This window comes from Microcebus murinus, chromosome 32 (genome assembly GCF_040939455.1).
Source record: "Microcebus murinus isolate Inina chromosome 32, M.murinus_Inina_mat1.0, whole genome shotgun sequence".
Lineage (NCBI taxonomy): Eukaryota > Metazoa > Chordata > Mammalia > Primates > Cheirogaleidae > Microcebus > Microcebus murinus.
This window is the reverse complement of record NC_134135.1, coordinates 3,092,924-3,114,422: the sequence shown is the minus strand read 5'-3', so window position 1 is coordinate 3,114,422 and position 21,499 is coordinate 3,092,924. Positions and strand designations below refer to the sequence as shown.

The 21,499-nt window shown below is 50.3% G+C and overlaps 1 long non-coding RNA gene across 1 annotated transcript; it reads right to left on the bottom strand.

Annotated features, from left to right (window-relative positions):
• Positions 1 to 9,021: 9,021 nt before the first annotated feature.
• On the bottom strand, positions 9,022 to 13,124 carry LOC142865752 (uncharacterized). Its single transcript, XR_012915883.1, has 3 exons — positions 12,898 to 13,124; positions 11,717 to 11,904; positions 9,022 to 11,318 (listed from the first exon to the last, which is right to left on the bottom strand). It is a non-coding gene; the product is annotated as an uncharacterized LOC142865752 (long non-coding RNA).
• Between the last annotated feature and the right edge of the window lie 8,375 nt (positions 13,125 to 21,499).

The window sequence follows — 21,499 nt, the reverse complement described above, 5'->3', positions numbered from 1 at the left end:
GGCCGGGGGCGGGGCCGGGACCTTACCGTGTCCGTCGGCTTCTGGCTGGTCGTCTACACCCTCCCCTCGTGGGGGGTCGGGGCTCGGCGGTCGGGAGAGCCCCTCGGAGCGAAGAGAAGAAACATCCGCAAAGGGGACCTGGCGCGCCCGCTCCCCCGGCCGCTGGGGCCCCCGGCGGCGCCCGCCCCGTCCCGCCCGCCCCGTCCGGTCCCCAGCGGGTGGCCGCAGGGGCCAGCGCAGTCGGGGTCCCGGCCGGTCGGCACCAAGTGCACAGCTGACCGGGAACAAGCCGGACGGCGCGAAAAGGGTGGAAAAACCAGGTTTAGTTACACCCGCGGGCTCCCAGGGGGCTTGCCACCGAATTCGGAGCCCGGACCGAGGGCGCGGCGGGCCTCCCCGCATTTCGTTGTAGGGAGGGCGCGGTGGCAGAGTGGCTGCCCGTGCCGGGCAGGGTCCCCGCGCCCCGGGTCCCGGCATAGAGTTGCTGCGGAATTTCTTCCTGTCGTGTCTTACTTACCGTGCCAGAAGTTGCTGCTAGCAGTTTGCAGAGGCGACAGCAGCAACAGTTTAGCAGTAGTCACATAGGTGGCTGCTCCGGGGAGGGGTTTTGCTTGGTGTAATTTTCTTTTTGTCTATAATCAAGATAATCATTGGTGTTTTGAAAAGCACACTCCAGGATGTGCCCAAAGAGGCCAGAGTGCACACAGGGCGAGTAATTAAAATGCTGATGAGTCAAGCCAGACGCGGTGGCTCGCGCCTGTAATCCCAGCACTCTGGGACGCCGAGGCGGGAGGATCCTTTGAGCTCAAGAGTTCGAGACCGGCCTGAGCAAAAAACGGGACCCCATCTCCTCTTAAAAAAAAATACTGATGAGTCATTCAGGAGAGACATAGTGGCCACCAAGGTAGAAGAAGCAGTGCAGGGGGGCAAAATGTTTGCACTGTGGACAGTCCAACTATTTGATTATTAAAAATTACATGTATAAAAAAAGATTAAATGCTCTTAACCAGTATATAAAGAGGGACTCTGAGGTTTGTTTATTTTTCGAGACAGAGTCTCACTCTGCTGCCCGGGCTAGAGTGCTGTGGCGTCAGCCTAGCTCACAGCAACCTCAAACTCCTGGGCTCAAGCGATCCTCCTGCCTCAGCCTCCCAAGTAGCTGGGACTACAGGCATGTGCCACCATGCCCGGCTAATTTTTTACATATATATATCAGTTGGCCAATTAATTTCTTTTTATTTATAGTAGAGACGGGGTCTTGCTCTTGCTCAGGCTGGTTTTGAACTCCTGACCTCGAGCAATCTGCCCGCCTCGGCCTCTCAGAGAGCTAGGATTACGGGCGTGAGCCACCATGCCCGGCCTCCTTTTTTTTTTTTTGAGATAGAGTCTTGCTTTGTTGCCCAGGCTAGAGTGAGTGCCCTGGCGTCAGCCTAGCTCACAGCAACCTCAAACTCCTGGGCTCAAGCAATCCTCCTGCCTCAGCCTCCCGAGTGGCTGGGACTACAGGCATGTGCCACCATGCCCAGCAAATTTTTTCTATATATATTAGTTGGCCAATTAATTTCTTTCTATTTATAGTAGAGACGGGTCTTGCTCTTGCTCAGGCTGGTTTTGATCTCCTGACCTTGAGCAGTCCGCCGCCTCGGCCTCCCAGAGTGCTAGGATTACAGGCGTGAGCCACCATACCTGGCTTTTTTTCTTTTATTGTTAGAATTCAGAGTGCTAGAATGATTTGAGACCTGACTTAACTTATGTCACTCTCATTCACCCTTATGACGACACCCTAAGTAGAGATTTTTGGTTACCCGCATCCAAGACAGGAGCAAATTAAGGCTGAGTGTGGGGAAAATCGTCCATGCAAACTGTGCAAACGGTGTCTTGCCTGTGATAAGCTCTCATTGGGAGATAACAGTATTGCTATTTTCCTAGTAATAAGTATTACTAGTATCACTATTATTATTGTTATTGTAAGTACTATACAATTACTATTACTTGCAAAAGTACTATTATTGGCCAGGCACTGTGGCTCATGCCTGTAATCCTAGCACTCTGGGAGGCCAAAACAGGTGGATCGCTCAAGGTCAGGAGTTCGAAACAAGCATGACCAAGAGCAAGATCCCGTCTCTATTAAAAATAGAAAGAAATTAATTGGCCAACTAAAAATACATAGAAAAAATGAGCCGGGCATGGTGGCACATGCCTGTAGTCCCAGCTACTCAGGAGGCTGAGGCAGGAGGATTGCTTGAGCCCAGAAGTTTGAGGTTGCTGTGAGCTAGGTTGACGCCACGGCACTCTAGCTTGGGCAACAGAGTGAGATTCTGTCTCAAAAAAAAAAAAAAAAAGTACTATTATTATCACTATTGATTCTGGTATTATTTACTATATACGTCACTATTATTATCTGAACCGCAGGCTTCGGAGCTGCTGCTAAACCCGCTCTCCTACCCGGCCTGACTTCTCTCGGGGAGGACAGTCCCCAGGCAAACACTCTGCAGCTCTGCAGCTCTCGGCTCTGATCTTGGCAGGAATGGAGCTTTGCCTAAATATTCTTTGACTACATCCTTTGATATAGATACAGGCCACGCTTTTTTTTGTTTTTTTTTTTGGAGACAGAGTCTCACTCTGTTGCCCAGGCTAGAGTGAGTGAGTGAGTGCCGTGGAGTCAGCCTAGCTCACAGCAACCTCAAACTCCTGGGCTCAGGCAATCCTCCTGCCTCAGCCTCCCGAGTAGCTGGGACTACAGGCATGTGCTACCACGCCCAGCTAATTTTTTTTTTTTATAAATATATTAGTTGGCCAATTAATTTCTTTCTATCTTTATAGTAGAGACGGGGTCTCGCTCAGGCTGGTTTCGAACTCCTGACCTTGAGCAATCCTCCCGCCTCGGCCTCCCAGAGTGCTAGGATTACAGGCGTGAGCCACCGCGCCCGGCTCAAGCCACGCTCTTGACCATGAATTACCGAAGGCTTCAGAAGGCCGGTCTCAGAATAACGGAGAAAAGGACTCAGATTGCCGGCGTGTGAGTCCCGGCTTGTGCCTGCTGTGTGACCTTGGGGAATGGTGTGGCATCTCTGGACTCTCAAATGCCCAATGAGAACGGCTAGGATGCTTCCTTGGTGCGCTGCTTAGCCAACAATCCATTTCCAGTAAGCGCCAGCCGCGGTTCCCAGCTACTTGGTAGCTCTGCTTGCGGCTTGTGGTCCCCGCCCCTGGCCTGTCACATCAGAGGTCATTAGCTTGTCCGCCCATTCCACAGGCCTTCTGCTGCCAGCGACCCGGCGAAAGATGCCAGAGGCGTGCCTGACTCATGCTGTGCCCCCAGGAGCTCCCGGTCCCAAGGCAGCCACGGCTGCGGGGGCGACATTTGTCTGTGTGGGGACTTACACCTCTTTCTCACAGTCACTTTCACCCTGGTCTCGTTGGTCCCTTTTCTTCTCCACATTCATGCAAAATTTGTCCCTCAGTCCTGCTAGCCACGCTGGGGTTTCAGGCTCTGTGGGGAAGATCTCATCCCCTCGCTGGATCTCAGTGTGCCCATCTGAGAAATGGGGCAGTGACAGACACGTTGGGCTCACTCTCCAACCTGAACTAGTGTTTTGATTGCAATATCTGCAAAGCTATATAAAAAATAAATAAAATATTTTATTGACTCCTAATTTAGCCAAGATAAAAAGAAAATCAAGTGTCTGAACAAGACACTTCATTTAGCGATTCATCAAATGTTGAGCACACACCCCCACCCCTGCTTGACGGTCATTTGAGAAACCGGTGATCGGTTCGCTGCTCTCACGGAGCGGGGGAGCCTCAGTCTCACGGAGCTGGGGCTTCAGTGGCCAGGATCCGGGCTGTGAAGCTGACATCCTCCACTTGGGCCTAATTATTCCATCCTTCAGCCTCATTCAGGTCTCCTCTCTAAAGCATTCCGGAGCCTTTTGGGTGAAGTCCTTTATCCTGCTAATTGAATCACTTCCAGCACCTTCCAGCACACTCCCCACCCCCACTATGCCCCACTGTCTTCTTACCACTGTTTGGGCCCTTTTTTTTTTTTAATTTTTGAGACAGAGTCTCACTTTGTTGCCCAGGCTAGAGCGAGTGCCATGGCGTCAGCCTAGCTCACAGCAACCTCAACCTCCTGGGCTCAAGCAATCCTCCTGCCTCAGTTTCCCGAGTAGCTGGGACTACAGGCATGCGCCACCATGCCCAGCTAACTTTTTCTATGTATATATTAGTTGGCCAATTAATTTATTTCTATTTATAGTAGAGACGGGGTCCTGGTCTTGCTCAGGCTGGTTTCGAACTCCTGACCTCGAGCAATCCACCCGCCTCAGCATCCCAGAGTGCTAGGATTACAGGCGTGAGCCACCGCGCCCGGCCTAATTTCTATTTTTTTAATGCAGACACGATCTCACTCTTGCTCAGGATGGTCTCAAACTCTTGAGCTCAAACGATCCTCCTGCCTCGGCCTCCCAGAGTGCTAGGATTACAGGCGTGAGCCACAGCGCCCAGTCTCCCTGGGCCTCTTGACAGACATCACTTTTGTGGGGACCCCCAGCATCGGTATAAAATAATTTTAAAGTTAAAACATTTGAGCAGGGGCGCACTGGCACGAGCCTGTAGCCCAGCTACCCGGCATCTGAGGCAGGAGGAAAGCTTGAGCCCAGGAATTTGAGGCTGCAGTGAGCAATGATGACACCACTGCACTCCAGCCAGGGGTGACAGAAAATGCAAGAAGAAATCTTATCTGGGCCGGGCGTGGTGGCTCACGCCTGTAATCCTAGCACTCTGGGTGGCTGAAGCTGGCAGATTGCTCGAGGTCAAGAGTTCGAAACCAGCCTGAGCAAGAGCGAGACCCGTCTCTACTATAAATAGAAAGAAATTAATTGGCCAACTAATATATATAGAAAAAATTAGCCGGGCATGGTGGCACATGCCTGTAGTCCCAGCTACTCGGGAGGCTGAGGCAGAAGGATTGCTTGAGCCAGGAGTTGTAGGTTGCTGTGAGCTAGGCTGACGCCACGGCACTCACTCTAGCCCAGGCAACAAAGTGAGACTCTGTCTCAAAAAAAAAAAAAAAAAAAGAAATCTTATCTGAATATACAGGATTTGAATAAACCTGAGCCTCTCAAGAATAGAGCTATTAGCCCCCCTCTGGGTTTCCTCCCAGTTCAGCAGCCTAGAAGACAGACCACCTACAGTAGCATGGAAAGCCCAATAGAACCTTCCACATTTTCCCATTGGAGCCCCCAAACTCTCCCTTTTGTTAAACTAATGTATATAAACCTTTACTTCCGGATATGCCTGAAGTTTTCCCTTCCTGAAGGATCCCTCACACCCAATGAATAAACCAGCCTTTTTCTATGATAGGTCAGTCTATTGTCAGTTAATTCGCAAGCCCCCACCTATAGGACTCAAGCACAAAGAGGAAAAGCTTCTCTTCCCAACGCTTTGCTCAGAATACTTTTCATCATCTCCCAAATCCTGGCGAGTTACCCTGTTTAAGGCCCCTCCATCGCCCTGCCATAGTTTTTCTTTTTTTTGAGACCGAGTCTCATTTTGTTGCCCAGGCTAGCGTGAGTGCCCTGGCGTCAGCCTAGCTCACAGCAACCTCAAACTCCTGGGCTCAAGCGATCCTCCTGCCTCAGCCTCCTGAGTAGCTGGGACTACAGGCATGTGCCACTGTGCCCAGATAATTTTTTCTATTTTTAGTAGAGACGGGGTCTCACTCTTGCTCAAGCTGTTCTCAAACTCCTGAGCTCAAGCGATCCTTCCACCTCAGCCTCCCAGAATGCTAGAATTGCAGCTGTGAACCATTGCGCCCGGCCTGGAAAAAAGTAGATGTTAACAAACACTTGTTGAACAACGAAGTTCTTCACAAAGGTAACTTTAGGAATATGCAGTAAAAGAGGACTTAAGAAAATAAAAATGTCTTTCTTGCACCAAGCACATTCTTCTGGCTGGGCGAGGTGGCTCATGCCTGTAATCCCAGCACTTCTGGGAGGCCAAGGCGGGAGGATTGCTTGAGCTCAGGAGTTTGAGGTTGCTGTGAGCTAGGCTGACGCCACGGCACTCTAGCCTGGGTGACAGAGTGAGACTCTGTCTCAAAAAAAGCAAAACAAACCTATTTTCAGAATTATGGTGCTCCTGAAATTTTTTTTCTGGAAGTTTCCAATTGTGTGGTTCATAGCCTTGGAACACTCTGCAGACCTTTCCCGGACACTTGGCTATCACTTTAGTTTCCCTCCCCTCAGCAAGATCCCTCCCTACACCAGAGTTGAGTCAATTAAGTGATTTTGTAAATCAGCACCATCCAAAATAACTTCCTTCAAGGATGTAAGTGTTCTATATCTGCACTATCCAATATGGTAGCCATTTGGTCTATGAAAGCTTAACAAAAAAAAAAAAAAAGTAGTATGGTAGCCAAGAGCCACAGTGGCCATTTGGCGTTTAAATTGTAGATACTTTATGTTGACCTAGTTCCCTTCCATGTCGTGTTCCAGATCAGTCGCAGTCACCAGTGCTGACTGGGAGAGTCCTGAATGGCCCATCTTCTCCCTTCCCCTCCATCGCAGTTCGTTCATCCCTTTGGCATACACGGTCCAATTTCTTAACAGTCACCCCAGCAGTCAAACACCTTGCCCACGGAACCCTGATATCAGTTGTGTGGATCTGAGTGTTTGACAGGCAGGCTCTGAAGGAGATAGCTGTTGGACCCTGTCTCTTAACTTCTGTAGGGTTCAGTCTCTTTCGTGGTAGTAGACAGCTCCAGGGAGGAGTCCTTGAATAAAGATACAAAAACCAAGCTGGGCATAGTGGCATGTGCCTGTAGTCCCAGCTATTTGGGAAGCTGAGGTGGGAGGATCCCTTGAGTCCAGGAGTTGAGTCCAGCCTGGCAAACATCGGGAGACCCTCATCTCTGGAAAAATAAAAAGAAGAAAGAAAAAAACATATAAAGCAAAGGGCTGAGGAAGCTAAACTCTCAATAGAGGCTAATTATTACTTTTATTTATATTGATTGTTCAAGACAAAAAGGCTAATAATTCCTGAGCACTTAATTCTTACCAGGCAGAATTTTAAATTGTAAACAGGGTTTGATTATCATGGGAAGACTGGTGCTTGGGATCATGAGAATTTCTCTATGAAACAGGTGAGGGAATAAATCTAATAGAGTGGTTCCCAAAGGAACATTTGTCCATTTCTTAATTATTTGTAGGCATTTTTTTTTCAAGAGAGAATTTAAAGAATTTTTAACTACATATAAGCTAATTCAGTCACTGAAAAGGCACCAAGAGAACCCTAAGGCACGTGGGAGGGAGCCCCACGGGGAGCAGGCGCCACCCCACAGCTGCGGAAACTAAGGGAAGACGCTGGAACTCGGTCCCAGGGGCTGGGACCGGTGGGGGCAGGGGGTTCTGGGCGGCACCCCCACCCCCCACCCCTGCAGACTGGAAGCTCTTTTTTAAAAATTATTTTAATATTAATTACAAATAATAAGTTTACTTCTTTTTTTATTAAAGCCTGGTTTTTCTCTAAGCCTTTATCCTTTTTTTTTTTTTTTTTTTGAGACAGAGTCTTGCTCTGTTGCCCAGGCTAGAGTGAGTGCCGTGGCGTCAGCCTAGCTCACAGCAGCCTCAATCTCCTGGGCTCAAGCGATCCTCCTACCTCAGCCTCCTGAGTAGCTGGGACTACAGGCATGCGCCACCACGCCCGGCTGATTTTTCTATATATATTAGTTGGCCAATTAATCTCTTTCTATTTATAGTAGAGACGGGGTCTAGCTCTTGCTCAGGCTGGTTTTGAACTCCTGACCAGGAGCAATCCGCCCGCCTCGGCCTCCCAGAGTGCTGGGATTACAGGCGAGAGCCACCGCGCCCGGCTAGGCAGACCCTTTTTGTGCAATCATATTTCTACACGCTTAGACATACATTTGTTGAGCATAAAAATGGAAAGTTTCAGGGCGGGACATGGGCAATATCCGTAACCTTAACATTTGTACCCACACAATACGCTGAAATAAATAAAAAAGAAGAAGAAGAAGGGCCGGGCGCGGTGGCTCACGCCTGTAATCCTAGCACTCTGGGAGGCCAAGGCGGGTGGATTGCTTAAGGTCAGGGGTTCGAAACCACCCTGAGCAAGAGCGAGACCCCATCACTACTATAAATAGAAAGAAATGAATTGGCCAGCTAATACATATAGAAAAAATGAGCCGGGCATGGTGGCACATGCCTGTAGTCCCAGCTACTCGGAGGCTGAGGCAGGAAGATTGCTTGAGCCCAGGAGTTTGAGGTTGCTGTGAGCTAGGCTGACACCACAGCACTCACTCTAGCCCGGGCAACAATGTGAGACTCTGTCTCAAAAACAAAAAAAAAAAAGGGAAGTCTCTCTGTATATTTGAGTGTGTTACAGCCGGTTTCCCTCCGCCCCAGGAGCAGAGACGCAGAGTCACGAACTGCAAACAACAAAGTTTATTGGCTAGCTAGAGCTAGGACCAAGGCCCAGAGCACCAGCAGTGGCCTCCCTCGGGCCAGGACCCCGCCCTGGGGCAAAGGTCGAGCTCTCATTGGCTTCTGTGGGTCACACCCGCAGGACACACCATCCCTCCCCCGCCCCAGGTCATTCGCTCCTTTAAAAGTGGCTGACCCCCCGTTGGCCCCTCATTGGTTCTGTTGGCTCCTGATTGGTCGGGTCCGAGCCCAGGACCCTCCACTTGTAATTGGCCTCATTTGGGGAAGGGGCGGACCCTCGTAGGGAAACCAAACTTAGGCCTACTCCAGGAGGTTCAGCCCGTCCTGGAGTCACCCCTACTCCCATCCTGTTCTACAGAATGACCCTGGTGACTGGGACCCGGCAGGTTCCGGTCCCACGTCCCTGCCCAGCACTCCTGCACCCAGGCTGACCAGGCCGGAGGAAGGAGGTGCGGAAGGGCCTCAGGAACCAGACAGGCCTCGCCCCTCCTTATCCCGTCGGGGGTGGGGGGGGGGGCCAGAGCGCCAAGCAAGCACATCTGCCCAAACCAAGGGGGGAGGTAACTGGGTGAGCCATGACTCTGCTTCTGGAGGCCAAGGCGGCTGCTCATTAGAAACCTCGTGTGGCCTCCCCTCTTGTTTATTATGGCAGGCATTCCTGTTCTACATGCCCTTTTTCTTGTTCCTGGGGTCTTGCACTTCCCCCATTTCTAAGCAGTAATCACGGCTCAGCCTTTGGTACTGCTACCGCAGTACCCCCAATTGCATGGTGTTGACTCGTTCTTTTATAACTAATCTATTAATTATAGATACATATAATCTAATCTAAGGTAACTAATCTATTCAGAATACAGGGCCCAAAAGTGCGGATGAGCAGAAGCACAATTAGGGGGTGCTAATAAAATGGAAAACATGTGATGGAAGAAGTCTTTGGAAGTGAGGAAAAAAAAGCAAAGAGAAAAAAGAAATGAAGTTAAAAATTAAAAAAAAAAAAGTGGAAAGCAAAGTAGTTAGCCAAGGGGAGCTATTGAACCATGACTCAAACTGTCCTTTTGCTTATGCCCTCACCTCTCCTTTGCATTCCTTCCCTGGCTTTAGCCATGGATTCTCTTACTAAGCGAGTATGGTCAGCACAGAAGCCGCACTCTCTCTTCTCCTAGGGCCGCCCGCACACAGTCCCCCCTGCAGGAGGAATATTAGGTCCAGCCCCCTCCGGTTCTGCAGCACTACCTCAGACAGTGAGGGTAGTGACTTTTCTAAGTGGGAGATGGACTCCTCGATCCTGACTATATCCTCATCTGTGGCGGCCCTTAAACTATTGAACCCCTGGTGCTGCACTGCTAAGGATGAGATACCTGTCCCTGCTCCTATTGTGCCCAGGCCGAAAAGGGTGGCAGGGGTTATGGCTGTAAACAGCTCTCTTCTTCCTCTAGTCAGCCCGGGGCCTTCTGTGCCCTCCGTCCATGCATCATACATTGCATTTTCCTGGTGGTAAATAACCTTGGTGAATACTAGCACCATGATGCAGTATCCCTCTGACTCATTAAAAACAGACAGGCTGAGACATGGAGTCAGACCTGTTTAGAGCAAACCCACCACCCACTGAGCACCAGAACTATCCATTTTGCTCTTCCAGTCGTGTTCACAGACAGGTGGACTTCAGCAGGGAACTGCGCATGACTAGAGGGCACCTTTCCTATGCAGGTTCCATTTCCGGTGACTGCCTGAAGTGTTAGCCCTGGGCCTCTGTGGTCCCAGGCAGAGGACGGGGGTCTCTCCTCCAGAAGGGTTAAAGGGGGCAGCTACTCCTACTGCTTCATAAAAAGGGGGTCTGATATCATAGCATAACCAGCAGGCTTCCGTAGTGTTGGGGTCGGAAAGGTTCAATGCCTGATATGCTGCTGTCAGCCTTTTCCAGAAGGGGTCTCCAGGCTCCTTTGTTTTGGGGGTGGGGGCCAGCCTATTTATTTTTCCGCCACCGGGGTCAGTGGAGAAGGCTGGTGGGACGCTCGCCCCTGTGGGTTGGTGTCATGGGCCGTGGATTGCCCAGCATCCCCCCAGCACTAGATTGGGCCCTATACACCTGAGACGGGAGACACCCTCAGTTTAAGCTGTATCACAGTGCCAAAAAGTGGGCGCTGGTAGAGACATATTCCCCAGGATAGTCCTGAGACCCACCGTCTGTCCGCTTTCCCTTCATCTGTGAACCTCACCCGTATCAGGTTGCAGTTAGAGGCGTACCTGGTTAGTGAGCATGGCCGGACATAAGACATTTCGATAAAGAGAGGCTGCACCTGCCACCTCCACTCTCCATCATTGGCGGTCACACACCTCCACTCTGCACAGTAGAGAGACTCGGTCCCCCCACACGCGCGGCTCATCTCCCCTGTCCTAAACCCCGGACATGCATAAAACCCATTCCGGCTCATGGACACTCGCCTATGGTGCTGCCTCCACGTTCCCCCTTCCATTTCTTCTAGAGGACTAATTTTTTCTAGATTGAAATATAGGTCTGGCCACCAGGTGTTCAGTGGGGCCGTTCCTGAAGTCTTATTGTACACTTCCTGGGTTTCTAAGTTAGTAATTTCCCACGTGAGGTTATAGGGCATGTGGGGATTTGGGTCAGTCATTGCTTTTCCCATAAGGGTTATGAGTATGAAAGTCACCACAAGCATTTTTATTCTGTGTTTCTTCATCATGGTCCTGCGGCGGTCTGGTTGCCACGAGAGTTGGTCTGGTCTTTAGCAGATTCTCTGGATCTGATGTCACCCCTCCACTGAGCCTGCTGTCGCTCTTGCCCGTCCTCGTTGGCAGGTCTTACGTGTAGTGCTGTACCCAGGTCGCCACTCCGTCAACCTTTAGGGCAGTGGGGTTAACAAGAACAATCTGAAAGGGTCCTTTCCACCTGGGCTCTAGGATTTTGCTATGATGCCGTTTTACCCATACCCAATCTCCCGGCTGGTAGGGGGAATCCCCGATAACTTTGTTTTCTTCCTGTCAGGCTGCCTGATAAATGGCTCAGAGGGCAGGCCAGATCTGGCTCTGAACCTGTCTCAGAGCCTGCACAGCCTGCAGCACTTGTTTAGGGTGTCCAGGCAGAGCCCTGGAGTTCATCCTTGGAATCACAGGAGGAGGGGTAACCATGCAATCTCAAAGGGGTTTAAGCCTGAATGGTAGGGGGTGTCCCGGGCTTGGAAAGGGTGAAGGGAAAGAGGGTCACCCAGTCTAGCAGTAGACCCGGAGATGCTCCCTACCTTTCTTCGACCTCGCTGTAGTCCCAGGGGGGTCGTTCGAGTGGAAACGCGCGGCCTATGATTCCTGGATTAGCCGTGGGTCTGCCGTCATCTCCCGGAACCAGTTTTCTTGCTTCCCCTTGTATTCTTTCCCTTTCTGCTGTGGTGAGAAGAACTTGTAGTAGTTGCTGACGATAGTCCCAGGTGGGCTGGTGAGTGAACAAAACAGAATGTAAGAGGTTAACCAGATCTTTAGGGTTTCTTTGAGAAGTTGGCGTTTTGAGACTTCCAGTCATGTAGATCACTAGTGGAGAATGGCCAATGTCGATAGGCCTGCTCCCCATCTGCTCGCAGGGGCCTATCGCACGCTACGGGAGAGCCTCACTGGCTCTGGCGTCCTAGTGGCCCGCTGCGGTCCCGTACCCCGGGCCATCCACCGGCGGGGCCGCGGCGGGGTTATAAGGAGGGGCGAACTCCATTCCAGGTCTACTAGGCCAGGGTATACAGTGGAATCCGGAAGAACAGGGGCGAGTCCGGAGGAGCGCCATTTGTGGGCCCCAGTTTGGACTCTCCCTCTTTCTTCGCCCCCACGATCTTGCTGTGTCCTGTTGGGGGCAGGATCTTCTCCAACCAAGGCGGGGATCCTGGACTGAGTCCTGCCAGGCGACGGTGTGCGGCATCTGGTCAGGGCGGCCATGGGCCCTTCACTAAAGACAGCCTCTCTCCCCTTACAGACGACACGAGAGTGAATGTTCCGCCCGGGGCCACCCAGCCCCGAGGGTTGGCCACTCGGACTTACTGTAACACGTTTTCCTTTCCTAATTTCTACAGAGAGGTTATCAGCCCAATCCCTGACTTCCTTAAAATGACCTAAGAGAACAGACAGAGGCGTCGTCTGAGTCTGTCCCATTTCAATAAATGAAAAAAAAATTAGAACACTGACGAGAAGCGACAATGCGAGCGACAGAGCACAGGCAAAAACCCGGAACGAAGATGAGGAGACAATACAGCACGGAGACGACGACAGGGCGTCCACGACTCCCCAATTCTTGGCGCTGGGGCCGACTTGGTTTCCTCCTGAATGGACCCCGTCGTGTCCCCGCGGGAAACCTACGAGGGGGAGAGGGACCCTCCCCTCCCGACCAGCGACGCGCCGGCGCGCCCGCTAGGCCTTCTGCCGTCGCTTCCCAGGGCCCGGTCACCTGCACCGCACGGGTTCTCAGAAACCCAACTCCTCTCGGGTCCGGATTCCGCGCTGGGGGTCTCGGGATCCCGGACGAGCCCCAAAATGTTAGAGCCGGTTTCCCTCCGCCCCAGGAGCAGAGAGGCAGAGTCACGGACTGCAAACAACAAAGTTTATTGGCTAGCTCGAGCTACGGCCAAGGCCCAGAGCACCAGCAGTGGCCTCCCTCGGGCCAGGACCCCGCCCTGGGGCAAAGGTCGAGCTCGCAATCGCTTCCGTGGGTCACACCCGCAGGACACACCATCCCTCCCACCGCCCCAGGTCATTCGCTCCTTTAAAAGTGGCTGACCCCCCGTTGGCCCCTCATTGGTTGGCTCCGAGGTCATGTTGGCTCCTGATTGGTCGGGTCCGAGCCCGGGACCCTCCACTTGTAATTGGCCTCATTTGGGGGAAGGGGCGGACCCTCGTCGGGGAAACCAAACTTAGGCCTACTCCAGGAGGTTCAGCCCGTCCTGGAGTCACCCCTACTCCCATCCTGTTCTACAGAATGACCCTGGTGACTGGGACCCGGCAGGTTCCGGTCCCACGTCCCTGCCCAGCACTCCTGCACCCAGGCTGACCAGGCCGGAGGAAGGAGGTGCGGAAGGGCCTCAGGAACCAGACAGGCCTCGCCCCTCCTTATCCCGTCGGGGGCCAGAGCGCCAAGCAAGCACATCTGCCCAAACCAAGGGGGGAGCATGCAGCTGTGGGGTGTGGGGGGGGAGATAACTGGGTGAGCCATGACTCTGCTTCTGGAGGCCAAGGCGGCTGCTGATTAGAAACCCTCGTGTGGCCTCCCCTCCTTTTTATCTGGCAGGCATTCCTGTCCTACAGGTCTTCATTCTGAAGGCTCTAATGTCATAGAAAACGATGGTCGAATAAATTTGTATGCTTTTCTCCTATTAATCTGCCTTTGTCTTTTAGTTGATTTTTATTTTTTGGAGACAGAGTCTGGCTCTGTTACCCCGGCTAGAGTGCCGTGGCGTCAGCCTAGCTCACAGCAACCTCAATCTCCTGAGCTCAAGCAATCCTCTGGCCTCGGCCTCCCAGAGTGAGCCACCTCACCGGCCAATTTCTTTCTATTTATAGTAGAGATGGGGTCTTGCTCTTGCTCTGGCTGGTTTCCAACTCTTGATCTTGATCGATCAGCCCACCTCAGCCTCCCAGACTGCTAGGATTACAGGCCTGAGCCACCATGCCCTGCCCTTAGGCCCCTTTTAAATAACATATTTTGAGCATAAACTTTGACAAGATTCCTCCCTTGTCCAAACTTTAGTCAGGCTCTCCAGAGCCTCGGAGGAGACCTCAACCTTGACCTCCACTTTATCTCTGACCTGCCCAGCCCAGTCTCAGCAAAGAACCCTGCTAAGTTACCTCCCCACCCTGGATATCTGGTCACTCCAGATATGACAGGACATCTGATAAACTTTGTCATCCCCCACCTTTGATGTACCAGGCCCTGGCCTGCCTTTAGCCAGAATCCTCTTTGGCCAGTTTATATATATATATATTTTGAGACAGAGTCTCGCTTGTTGACCAGGCTAGAGTGAGTGCCGTGGCGTCAGCCTAGCTCACAGCAACCTCAAACTCCTGGGCTCAAGCAATCCTTCTGCCTCAGCCTCCAGAGTAGCTGGGACTACAGGCATGCGCCACCATGCCCAGCTAATTTTTTTCTATATATATTAGTTGGCCAATTAATTTCTTTCTATTTATAGTAGAGACGGGGTCTTGCTCTTGCTCAGGCTGGTTTCGAACTCCTGACCTCGAGCAATCTGCCCGCTTCAGCCTCCCAGAGTGCTAGGATTACAGGCGTGAGCCACCGCGCCTGGCTTATATTTTTTTATTTTTATTTTTTTGATACAAGAGTCTCGCTTTTTTTTTTTTTGAGACACAGTCTCACTTTTTTGTCCAGGCTAGAGTGAATGTGTTGGCGTCAGCCTAGCTCACAGCAACCTCAAACTCCAGGGCTTAAGTGATCCTGCTGCCTCAGCCTCCCAAGTAGCTGGGACTACAGGCATGGGCCACCATGCCCGGCTAATTTTTTTTCTATATATTAGTTGGCCAATTAATTTCTTTCTCTTTATAGTAAAGACGGGGTCTCGCTCTTGCTCAGGCTGGTTTCGAACTCCTGACCTGGAGCAATCCGCCCGCCTTGGCCTCTCAGAGTGCTAGTGGCCAGTTTAATTAAGCAAAAATCGCCCTATCCTTGCAATCTCCTGTGTGTAATCTTCCATCCATGGAGCTCTCTCTGTCTTTGGCTATACATCCCCGCTTTTCTTCTCACATGCAATTGGGTTCAATCTGCCTCCCCTGTGTGACAGTCTTGACCACTATGGCAATAGTGTTGTATAAAGTCTTCCTTACCAATTTTTAACAGATGTCAGAATAATTTCTCTTTAACAACCCATACACCATCCACACCATCACTCCCTCTGGGTGCAGGGGCCCCAGGCCCCTGTAGTCCCACCTACTCAGGAAGGCAAGGTGGAGCATAGCTTGAGTTTGGATCCAACCTGGGCAAGATAGCGAGACCCCATTTCCAAAAATTATAAAAATAAAAATAACAACCCACATTGTACTATTACAATATTGTAAATTGTTATTTAGTATGGTCCTTAAAAACATGAGGTCTAGGCTGAACACGGTGGCTCACGCCTGTAATCCTAGCACTCTGGGAGGCCGAGGCAGGCAGATTTGTCTGTCGAGGTCAGGAGTTTGAATCCCGCCTGAGCAAGACCGAGACCCCGTCTCTACTATAAATAGAAAGAAATTAATTGGCCAACTAGTAGCGTATATATATATATATATATATACACACGCACAGACAAAATATTAGCCGGGCATGGTGGCACATGCCTGTAGTCCCAGCTACTCAGGAGGCTGAGGCAGGAGGATCACTTGAGGCCAGGAGTCGGAGGTTGCTGTGAGCTAGGCACTCTAGGGCACTCTAGTTGCTGACTCTAGGGCACTCTAGCCTGGGCACCAAAGGGGTGAGGGAATTTCTCAAGCATATCTGTTTCTAGAACTCAGGTGCACCCAGTATTGTCAAACAGAGACACAAATATAGTGTGCTAGGTAGTTATGAAGGTGATAAGGAACTATAAAGCAGTTTAAGGTGCTAGAGTCATGGGAGTTCTGATAAAGGATGATTCCTGGAGGTTTGATGGAGGGGAGCCTGTCAGGCCGTTGAAGCTGGAGCCGAGCGGGCAAGAGCAGTGGAGCAGTGGGCTGGAGACAGCGTACGGAAAGGTCGATAGTTGCAATAGCGACATCACCACTGGCGTTCCCTGGGTGAATTTGATAAACATCTAAGAACTTCGAGTGACCTTGGACAGAGCCTTGCTAGCCCCAAACTAAAGATCCTTTTTGACCAATAACCAAAGGGATCTGTTTTACCCAGCTCCTTCACCTTATCCAGAGTGCAAGTGTTTATTTATTTATTATTTATTTATTTGCTCGTTAAGTGAAACAGTGGGAGCGGAGACGTATTTACTGCTTTTTAACTTAAAAATTATTTTGAATTTGATACAGGGTTTCACCATGTTGCACAGGCTGGTCTACAACTTCTGGGCTCAAGGGGTGCTCCTGCCTCAGCCTCCCAAATACAGCAGTTGGGGTTACAGATTCCAGTCACCACACCCTGCTGAGAGGGCAAGTTTTTAATTAGCACAGTCACCTGGAACTCCCCCCCTTTCTAGCACTAAAACCCTAGACTTTCCCCAGTAAGTTGGTGAATCCCTTCACTGGCCTAGGAAATTGATAGACTTAGTAAGCTTGTTTAAAAATTTATGGGAAGGGCCAGGCGCAGTGGCTCACGCCTGTAATCCTAGCACTCTGGGTGGCTGAAGCCGGCAGATTGCTTGAGGTCAAGAGTTCGAAACCAGCCTGAGCAAGAGCGAGACCTCGTCTCTACTACAAATAGAAATTAATTGGCCAGCTAATATATATAGAAAAAATTAGCCGGGCATGGTGGCACATGCCTGTAGTCCCAGCTACTCGGGAGGCTGAGGCAGCAGGATCACTTGAGCCCAGGAGTTTGAGGTTGCTATGAGTGAGGCCGACACCAGGACACTCACTCTAGCCTGGGCAACAGAGTGAGACTCTGTCTCAAAAAAAAAAAAAAATTTATGTGAAGGGCTGGGCGGGGGTGGCTCATGCCTGTAATCCTAGCACTCTGGGAGGCAGAGGTGGGCTGATCGCTCAAGGTCAGGAGTTGGAAACCAGTCTGAGCAAGAGTGAGACCCCCTCTCTAATATAAATAGAAAGAAATTAATTGACCAACTAAAAATATATATACAAACAATTAGCCGGGCATGGTGGTGCATGCCTGTAATCCCAGCTACTCGGGAGGCTGAGGCAGGATTGCTTGAGCCCAGGAGATTGAGGGAGATTGAGGTTGCTGTGAGCTAGGCTGACGCCAGGACACTCACTCTAGCCTGGGCAACAAAGTGAGACTCTTTCTCAAAAAAAAAAAAAATTATGGGAAGCCAGCATGGTGGCTACACCTGTAGTCCCAGCTAATCAGGAGACTGAGGTTGGAAGATCACTTGATCCCAGGAATTTGAGAGCAGCCTGGGCAACATAGTGAGACCCCATCACTACCAAAAATTTTCAGAAATTAGACAGGCATGGTGGTGCAAGCCTGTAGTCCCAGCTACTCGGGGAGGCTGAGGCTGGAGGATCGCTTAAACTCAGAAATTTGAGGTCTCTGTGAGCTATGATCATGTGCCAGTGCACTCTACCCTGGGCAAGAAAGCAAGACCCTGTCGCAAAAAAAAAAGAGGACAAGAGATAAGGGTCCGTTAGGGTGTGGGGAAAAGGGAACCCTGGTACACTGTCAATGGGAATGTAAATTAGTACAGCCATTATGGGAAACAGCATGATGCTGCTCAAAAAATTAAAAATACAACTTCCATATAATCTAGCAATCTCACTACTGGCTGTAATGAAATCAGTATGTCAAACAGATGTCCACACTCTTGTGTTTATTGTGACATTATTCACAATACCAAGACATGGAATCAACCTAAGTGTCCATGACAGATGAATTATAAAAATAAATTTAAAAAGGTGATATATATAAAAAATACAAACACACACGCACACACATATACATGCAATCGAATATTATTTAGCCACTGAAAAGGAGATCCTGTCTTTGGAGAGAACACAGCAGGATCCTGGAGTACATCATGCTTAGCGAAGTAAGCCAGACACAGAAAGACAAATACTGTACAGTCTCACTTATCTGTGAAACCTAAAAAAAGTCAAATTCCAAAGAAGCAAAGAAAACAGTGATTGCTAGGGGGGTTGGAGGGAGAGGGGGCAAAGGAAGAAATATTGACTGAAGGCTGCAAATTTTGACTTATAAAATGAACAAGTCCTGGGGAATCTAATAATGTACAGCCTGGGTGGTGATGGATGTGTGAATTATCTGTTTATGGTAATCGTTATGCAGAGTATATGTGCATCAAATCGTCACTCTTGTACACTTTGAATTGATTCAATCTCTGTCAATTAAATACCTTGAAGAATTAAAGATGGGCTCTCAGTCCTGTGCCCTTTCCAACTGCAAGTTGATCTCTCAAAATAAACAAATCAATAATTAGGCTAGGCTTGTAATCCTAGCACTCGGGAGGCTGAGGCAGGAAGATCTCTTGAGACCAGGAATTTGAGGTTGCTGTGGGCTAGGCTGACACCACTGCACCACTGCACCCTAGCCCAGGCGACAGAGCAAGCCGCTGTCTCAAAAACAAAACAAAACAAAACCGGGAGGCCGAGGCGGGAGGGTCGTTTGAGCTCAGGAGTTTGAGATCAGCCTGAGCAAGAAGGAGACCTCATCTCTACTAAAAATAGAAAGAAATTAGTTAGACAACTGAAAATATATAGAAAAAAAAGCCAGGCATGGTGGCACATGCCTGTAGTCCCAGCTACTCGGGAGGCTGAGGAAGGAGGATGGCTCAAGCCTAGGAGATTGAGGTTGCTGTGAGCAAGGCTGATGCCCCAGCACTCTAGCCCGGGCAACAGAGTGAGACTCTGTCTCAAAAAAAAGAAAAAAAAAACAATCTTGGAGGCATGCAGTACACAGGTAAACAAAACAGGCACCCCTTAGTTCTGAGGAGCGTTTATTCTGGAAAGAATCTTTCCCCCTACTTTTTCTCCTTACCCTCACCCCACAGCGGAAACCTGGATAAAATGGCAATTTACCCTTAATGACAAAAATAGGATTCCGGCCCACCCACCTACCTTCAGGCTATAGATAAACAATGACTGGGAGCAGGGTGGGATTGCAGGAATGAACGTGTTACATAAACCGATTTCAAAAAACTGTAGGGATCTTTACAAAAGGCAGCGTTCTTGCTGGCAGGGGGGCAGCACACAGATTGTGCTGGGGGCTGGGCGGGGAGAGAGAGGGGCAGGATAATTATAATGACAACAGGTCTGGTGATTTGCAAACGGTGACCTTTCAGTTCAGCTAGAAGAACGTCTGATTAGGGGCAGGTTTCCTGCTCTCTGCCCATCCTCCCCCTACACAGGCTACTCAAATCTCATTTCCTACATTTTTGGGATTTGTGATCCTTTTTGTCATGATTCAAAAAAAAAAAAAAAAAAAAGAGCTCATTCTAGAGCAAAGACATTAACTAGAGACTTAAAGTTAATTAATGGTTGATAAAGATATTAATTTGAGACTTTAAATAGGCACGTTCAATGACAAAAATAATTACTGAAAGATTCAGTCCAGCATCATTGTCAACTCGAGAGTGGCAACGTGGGAGCGAGTCTCACACTGCTGTCACTACACATGTGAGGAATCCTTAAAAACATATCAAATTGGGGCTTTAAATTTACTTAAAATCATCTTTCCTTAATGCTGCCGAAGTCCAATGGCACTAGTAAAATTTTTCACACTAAATAAAAGGGTCCTTGCGTGCTTGGGTCTGTTTCTGGCTCGGCCCACGAGTGGTGCAGGGGGTGGGAGGACAGGACACAGGAACAAGACAGACCAGCGGCTGTCCCCGGGAGGCTCTGGTGTCGCGGCTGGAGAATCTGTTAGACAAATAGATTCTGAGAACGGCTAAGCCCGGGGGACTAATAACTGAGACAAAGAAAAAACTGTGACAAATAACGGAAGTGCTAAGCAGGTCATTAGACAGGCAGAGGACTGCCGAGCACGCGTCGCAATGAGAAAGGGACACAGGGTGCGGTGCTGGGACTGAGTGTGCAGGTTCGGGGGAGCCTTCAGGGTGAGCAAGGGAAGGCGTGGAGGAGCCAGAGAGCAACACGCTTCGCAGGGCCAAGGAAGCCCGTGGGTCCCCGGTGGAATATTGCAAAGACGCAATGAGGTGATGAAAAGGAACTCGCAGAGTTCTGGGAAATGCCAGCGTCGATCCAGGCCAGGCGGCTGACCAACACCGGGGGTGGGGGGTGAGGTGGGGGTGGGGTGGTCTAGGGGAGGAATCCGGTGGGCAAGGCAGGAATCTGGATGGCCAAGCGGCCAGAGTCTATGCTCTGCCCTCCAGCAACCCGGACAAAGACCAAAGCAAGAATTTGAGGCCCGGACTTCCAGACCCAGGTTCAAGTCTGCCGGTTTCTGGCTGTTTCCCTGGGCGAATCACTTCACCTGAGTTCCTCCCCCTGCCCAATGCAGATATCTGGAGGGTTAAGAAGGATTTGTGGAAGAAAGGCATGCACAGAACATGGGCACAGAGCAGCCCACTCCGCCACCCGATGAAGGATGCTCATGGGCACTGCGTGTGCACCTGGGCCGCACCGGCGCGTCCCCGGCTCCAAGGTGGTCAGTCTCGCCCGGAGACCACGCGGGCATCAGCTCATTCCACACCGTTTTGCTCTGGCTACTGGGCACCAGGGAATAAAGTTGATGAGACTCTATTTCCTGCTCTCACGGAGCTTTCTGTCCAGTGGGAGAGGCAGCAAAGATACAAGTTAACAAATAAATGGAATCACATCAGGTAGTAATGTGTACTATGAAAAAAAAAGAACAAAGCACGCTAGCAGAACAGCAAATTGCAGACATGTAGCATCCGGCTAGGAGGACCAGGAAGAGGGATGCTCAGAGAGGACACTTTTTCTGCAAGGGGCTTAGGGCATTTCTGGGAAAGAAAGGAGGACAGTGGGTTTGAGCTGGCTCATGTTGGGCCTTGTGGGTTACAGCTGAGTGATCATGCTAAAAGGCCGGGAAATCCACATGGCAGAGGAGGGAATCTCATCTGTGCAGGGAGGGACTGTCACTTTGGCTGCAGCAGGTCGAAGGGAGCACAGGGATGGAGCAGCCTTTGCCTTCAGGAGGCTGAGGGTTTTTGTGTTTGGTTTTTTTTTTTTTTGAGACAGAATCTTACTTTGTTGCCCAGGCTAGAGTGAGTGCCGTGGCATCAGCCTAGCTCACAGCAACCTCAAACTCCTGGGCTCAAGCAATCCTTCTGCCTCAGCCTCCCAAGTAGCTGGGACTGCAGGCATGCACCACCGTACCCGGCTAATTTTTTGTATGTATATATATATATATTTTTTTTTTTGAGACAGAGTCTCACTTTCTTGCCCAGGCTAGAGTGAGTGCCATGGCGTCA